Raw genomic sequence first — 6,577 nt, forward strand, 5'->3', positions numbered from 1 at the left:
CAGAAATGAAGAACAAGCAATTGCAGCAGACATGTTCAGTGTGTTTTCGACCAGAAAAGTAGGAAAGGAAGAAACTGATTAAGTCAAATCACTTCTCTGTCTATCCATCCATCCATCCATCCATCCATCCACCCACCCACCCACCCACCCATCCATCCATCCATCCATCCATCCATCCATCCATCCGTCCATCCATTTCCCTGAGGGAAGTCAGCTTTTATTTCTGAGAAGGTCAAAGCAGCGCTCCCTTATGGTGACAATGAGGATTGCAGGCAGTGAGATAAGTGGGTATTTATTTATTTATTTATTTATTTATTTATTTATTTATTTATTTCATGATCTGCGATAGACTGCCACTTGTGGCCAGTCCCCATCTGCATCAGCTGTACCATAAACCCAGTCTCAGTGTGACACAGAAAAGGCCTAATTGGAAAGTATGTCCTCTCTCTAAGCGACACTGTATAATAACATACTCTGGACTGCAGGTCAGTCAAGGCCTGTGTTTAGGAGACTTGTGGACAGATGAATGTCTGTGAGTCTGGACTTAGACTCTGTGGAGGGCTCAGGTCACCTGACTGTCCTGAAGCTTCCCACTGTGATTTATTTCCCTCCTACAGAGCCAGACACCTGAGCAACTGCATTTCCTGGTTATCCCCTAATCCTCTTACACTGTGTAGTGTGTTCAATCTCAGGGAGGGCCTGGGAATCTGAGAGACACCACTGAGCCCCCTGGCCCTGGCTGACTCAACCTGAGGCTACTCTGTGTGTCTTCATTTTGCTCACCCTCCAGAGACCTCAAAAGTCAGCAGTGAGCTTGCTGAGAGGTCAGGAACCTCCATATTGGCCCAAGAGCAACTGTCCTCTTTTACAGGTTCATCCACAGAGCTTGTAATTCTGATTGGTGCAACAGTCAGGAAGAGTGAAAGACGTCATCTCCCAAGGACAAGTGCTGTGCTAGTGGACACTGAGGAACTTCAGGGATCAAACCCTTCCCCATTCTTCTCCAGCCTCTCTTGTTCTTCGTTGAGATGTTTCCTGAAGATCTAAAAGATCCAGGCAATCCATGACATGGGTTTGAACATAATTTCAACATTTTATTCATTGCCTGATAACTAAGACTAGGTAAAATTTATTTATTTATTTATTCATTCATTCATTCATTCATTCATTCAATCATTCGTTATGCATACGTACAGGGTAGCTGTATTTAGAAAGACCAGAGAGGGCATCAGATGTCATTAGAGACATTTGTGAGCCTCCATGTGTTTGCTGGGATTTGAACTCAGGACCTCTGGAAGAGCATTCAGTGCTCTTAGCCACTTATCAATCTTTCCATTTTCCAGGCTAACTTTTTTACTTCCAATAATGTCTTCTTTATTCAGGTTACATCCTGATCCCAGTCACTCTCCCTCTTCCCTTCCCAGTCCCACCTTACAAATCCTTTCTACCATAATGCTCTCCCTTCTCTTTGGACAAGGGGAGAGTCCCTGGGTACCACACCACCCTGGGACATCTAGTCCCAGGTGGCCCGAGCACATTCTGCCCCACAGATTTACAATCAGGCAGTCCGGGTATGGGGAACAGATCCAATGGCAGGCAACACAGACTGAGACAGTCCTGGATCTACTTGTCAGATGACCCACATGGAGACCAACTGCAGATAGCTAACCTGGCTCTGGGGTTGGTTGCACAGGCTCTAGCATACTCCATGGTCCAAGGTATCTGACAGTAGGGGACTTCTTGTAGTGTTTTATCCCAACCAGTTTCCTTGTCACTCTCCCCCCACTCTTCCACAAGACTTCCCGAGCTCTATCTGAGGATTGGCTGTGGCTTTCAGCTGCTGAGTGAAGCCTCTGGAGACAGGTGTGCTACTTTTCTGTCTGCAAGTAAATCAGAAAGAATATCATAAATAGCGTCAGAGGTTGTGTCTGTCACATGAGACAGATCTCACTTTGTGTCAGTCATTGACTGGTTGGTCCCTCAATATCTGCTTTACCTTTATCCCTGCACACTTATTGGCAAGACAGAATTCGAGTTGAAAGTTTTGTGAATGTATTGATGTCTCCTTCCTCTTCTAGAAGTGTTTCTTGTTACAGGAGGTGGCCATTTCGTTTTCATGCTCTGGTAAGCCTGCAAGGGAGGCTTTGTGTTGGGTCCAGTAGTTAAAAGCAAGACCTGGGAAGAGGAACGGCAGAGTTGTGATCTAGGACTTCCTGCAGCAGCCAGCTCTGGGTCCTGGGAGCCTAGGCAGGCTTTGCAGTCATAGAGCTCCATCCACTGCCCAAGTCCCATCCTGACACCTTCTCCATCTCTATTACAGACCATTGTAATTCTGGCATAGTCGCTCTGTCCTGGGCCCGATAGGCCATCCTACCCTGGAAGAACAGAGAGTTCAAGGACGGCCAAATTTCACTTAAGCAAACTTGTTCTCAGACTGTGTGGTTGCTCTGTCTTAGCTCTCATAACACACTTTCCTCTACGTTGCCTTAGGCTGTATCCTCCAAGCATCCCACCATGCATCAGCTCCATATCCTGACGAACCTACCTTAGGGTCCCTGATAATTCCAGATACTTTAATGTTCTCCCAGGATAGACTGTGGCCTCTGGTGTGGCTCACATTGATCCTAGAAGTTCTTGGGATCCTCCATGCCATGGCATAGGATGTCTCTGAATCCGCACTGGCCTGAGGGATTCCATCTGGCACAGGATTCTCTCCCTATTGTTGAATTTTGGCTCTTACGTTTTTCAGGAATGGCTCTGCATGTGGTCAACACACACTACCCTGGAAGACCAGAGAGTTCAAGGACGGCCAACTTTCACTTAAGCAAACTTTTTCACAGACTGTGTGGGTCCCATCAGCAGAGAGTAGCCTCCACATTGCAATGATGTGCAAACTTCTGCCTTTCAGCCATGATGGACTTTAGGATCTACACTGAGGACCCTCCACAAGCCACAGGTGGGTGATGTGTAAATTGGGCATGTTATTGGGTCAGGTCTTCAGTGCAGTGCCTTAAGCTGACAGCCTTTTGGGAGGGCATATGCTTCTCTATTAAATGAACTGGTTCCACTGTTGGCCTGGACTCTGCTGTGTCTGCCGCTCATGCTCTCCTCCAAGTCTCTAACTGTCCCTAACTCTCCTTGACTGGCTGGTCAATCAGTCTTCATACCAGTCTAGAGCCGTTCTATAAACACAGAGCCCAGACTGTCCTCTGCCGACGTTTAACAGGGCTGCTGGTTTAGTGTCCTGGGTTCCCTATGGGGGTGCAAACTCAAGTTTCTTAGGTCCCTATGTGTCTGACAAAAAGCCTTTAGAACAAGGTAGATGTGAAGAAATCAGGAAATAAACTCCTGCAGTACTTCATGTCTACCACTGGAGGGCTCTACACTTTTCTGGTCCTGGTGTGCTACTCAGCAAACCCTCTCACTGAAGCAGAGAACCTCTGCTAAACACAATGTTACCAAGAAACTGGCTGTATCTTCATGGCAGCCTGTAGAAGATTCTCCACGACCCTGAGGACCCAATTGGGAAAACTTAGGTAGGCAGGGTGTGGGAGCCACCAGGGCTGTATGGAGACCTTACCCAGAATTTAATCTCCAGCTGTGCATTCCGATTAACATGACCCACACTCCTATGAAGGTCTCTGGGTGGCTCCTGATGAGTTGGGGGAGGGGGGAGGACAAGGAAGCTGGGTCAAGACAGAAGCACTGTCCTTACTCACTGCGTCTGGGCTTGTTCCTGCCCTAACTGGGAAGCAGGAACCAAACACCCACTCCTCATGGGACTGTCCGTGATGAGGCCAGCTGAGGATCTGAACTGTCAGCAAGAAAGACAGGAGCTGTATGTGCCACAAACCAGAGCACAGTGTCCCGCATAAGCCCATCTCTCAAATGATGCCATCTCCTCCCCAGAGTGGCTCCAGTCTGGGTTAGGAGTGGGTCATGTATTCCGAGCTCTCTGCTACTCCTGCAAACACAGCAATGGTGCCTTCTCATGCTCATCTATACTGAGCCTAGGGAGCAGCCAGAGGTCATACTCATGGGAATTCAGACTCAGTTCAATCTGCTATCCTGTAGCCCATGAGTCTGGACTCAACTTTACTGGTCAAGGCCAGTGGTTTATTTCCTGGACAAGACTTTGAGAATGTTAGTGACACATTGTATGCCCTTGGCTGGCCTTCACTCTAATAGCCCTGAGTGACCATTCCAGCCTGCCCTCAGGGATTCAGATCAGCATTGGCCAGATCAGGCTCTTTGCTACCTGGTCCTATAGCTCACCTCCACTGTAGTTCATGTGTCCTGGCTGCTGCAGCTGCTCCAGAAGCTACCAGATGTCTTCCCACAGAATCCTGTAGTCCCTGTGGGCTCATCCACAGACATCTCACACTCTCCCTGCTGGGAGTTAGGCTGGATGCCTGCTGTGTGGGAGCTGCCTTGGCTTGTGGAGCAGAGTCAGAAGCAGCGGAGGAGATGTTGTCTGCTGCTCTTAATGTCCTCAGTGCCCAGGGCTTGCCTGTGGTGTGGTTGTGGTCCAGCTCCAGTTAATCACTGATATAAATTCAGCCCGTAGAAGCTGCGGACCCCATGGGGCACAGGGAGGACCATGATTGAGGGGGAACCAAGCAATCCAGGACCCTGTGGGGATCAGGGAATATTCCAGGTCCCCTCTCACGCAGGATGCAAGGCTAGGAGCTCTGTGTGCCCTGACACAGGGGCATGGGACCGTGACTCCCATGAAATGCTCCTTCATGCCTATTACATCATCAGCTTTGAGAAGGTCTTCCTCAGTAAGAACATTCCACACTGCTTGCCTCAGCCATCTGGCTCTCTTTTCCAGGGCTGCATGCCCTCAGGAACATTGACATGTCTTCTATGAAAATTAATATTCTGTTAAATCATTTTGATAAACAGTTCTCAGCATGATATCTGTGTCCAGAAGTAGTCATCAGCAATTCTCACGGGGACAGGGAATCAAAATATTCCCCCTGCTCTTCATCCTCCTCTTTCTCCTCCTCTTCCTTCTCTTCCTCCTCCTCCTCTTCTTTCTCCTCCTCTTTCCTCTTCCTCCTCCTCCTCCTACCCTCCTCGTTCTCCTCCTCCTGCTGCTGCTGTGCCTAATGCTGCTTCTGCTATTGTTGCTACTCCTGTTGCTGCTGTAGTTTCTGCTGGTGTCTTTTCCATTGCCATGTGTCTGAAATCACCTACTGTTTATACTGAGGACATGAAAGAATTTCCAGATGACACTGTGAAAGAGACAAGACAATTTATTCCAAGAAAAAAAGACAGTGAGGTAGAATTCTTAGCTTACCATTTGGGGCTTTGATTTGCCTTACTATATTATAACTTCTTTTTTCTACTTCTCAGTTGAGGTCTTTGAAAGAAACCATTTAGAACTACTACCTATAAAATTCAATAGATCACTAGGACTTAGGAACAAAAAAAACCAGTATGCAAAACAATATGCATGCATGCAGGATTCTGACCATCAACTATAACCCACAAACTAGGTTGTTGATACTTATTCAATGAAAAACCTTGTTAATTAGTTTTGAGGCTTAATGGAATGGGATGTTATATTTGAAAACATAAGACTCTGTTCTGCAGCACTTGTGATTGATGACCACATGTGAAAAGATCAGTAGCCCCTGGAGGAGTCCATGAGCCCATGAACCTCTTGTCCTCACCTTGTGGGAGCTATTGGCCTAAGGGGGAGCTGGAGTCCATCTGAAGGGATGGGCCAACTAGAAAACTCTGTAGAGTGTGGAACTCATCAATCCTATTGGGTCCCTGCTGGGAAGAGGAGAAATCAAGAAGAGGGAGAAGGCTTGGTGTTGGGGAAACCTCATAAAGAACTTAGAGCAGATACAAGGTAAGAATTGTGGGGAAAATGGAAACCAGAGACAGAGGAAGGACCAGCGTAGAGCAAACTGAAAAGGACAAAGCACAAAGGTACCTGGGCTATGCCTGCTGCTTGTTCTCTGGACTCTCCCTGTGGCTCATTTCTGGGGGGAGATTCTGTTCTGCCCCAGGCGAGGTTTCTTTCTCCTTGGCATGCAGCAACACAGCTTTATCAGGGCATTTGCTATATTCCTGGTCCACCCCTTAAAACCTCTGTGCCGGACCCTGCTGGGGATGGGCTTATCCTCTAATGGGGCTCTGTGGGAGAGTGGGTTGTCTTCTTTGATTTCCTTATTGCTACTCTTCTCAGTGAAGATGCTTGTTGTTTGAATGCATGGGACACTCACGGCACATTTGTGATAGTGGTCCTGTGTAGGTGTCATCGGTAGAGGCCTGAGACGACCAGCCACAGTGGATCTTTTGCCTCCTTTTGGATGAGCATTCTGGCCATAGTGAGATACGTGACCATGGGAGGATGACACCCGCAAGGTGCCAAGGACTGGCAGGCTTCCACTCCTCTTTGGTTCTAATCTAAAAGCAGCAGCAGGATCAAGGCTAGGAAATGGGGCTACAACGGGACTCACTTGCTGTGCCTGGGCTGTGCAGCCATCCCCCTGGAGAGCCTGCTTTTGTAGAAAGAAATAAGTTGCCATTTCCTCATTATATTTTCTTTGTTTTAAAG

This window comes from Rattus norvegicus, chromosome 1 (assembly GCF_021556685.1).
Source record: "Rattus norvegicus strain SHRSP/BbbUtx chromosome 1, alternate assembly SHRSP_T2T, whole genome shotgun sequence".
Classification (NCBI taxonomy): domain Eukaryota; kingdom Metazoa; phylum Chordata; class Mammalia; order Rodentia; family Muridae; genus Rattus; species Rattus norvegicus.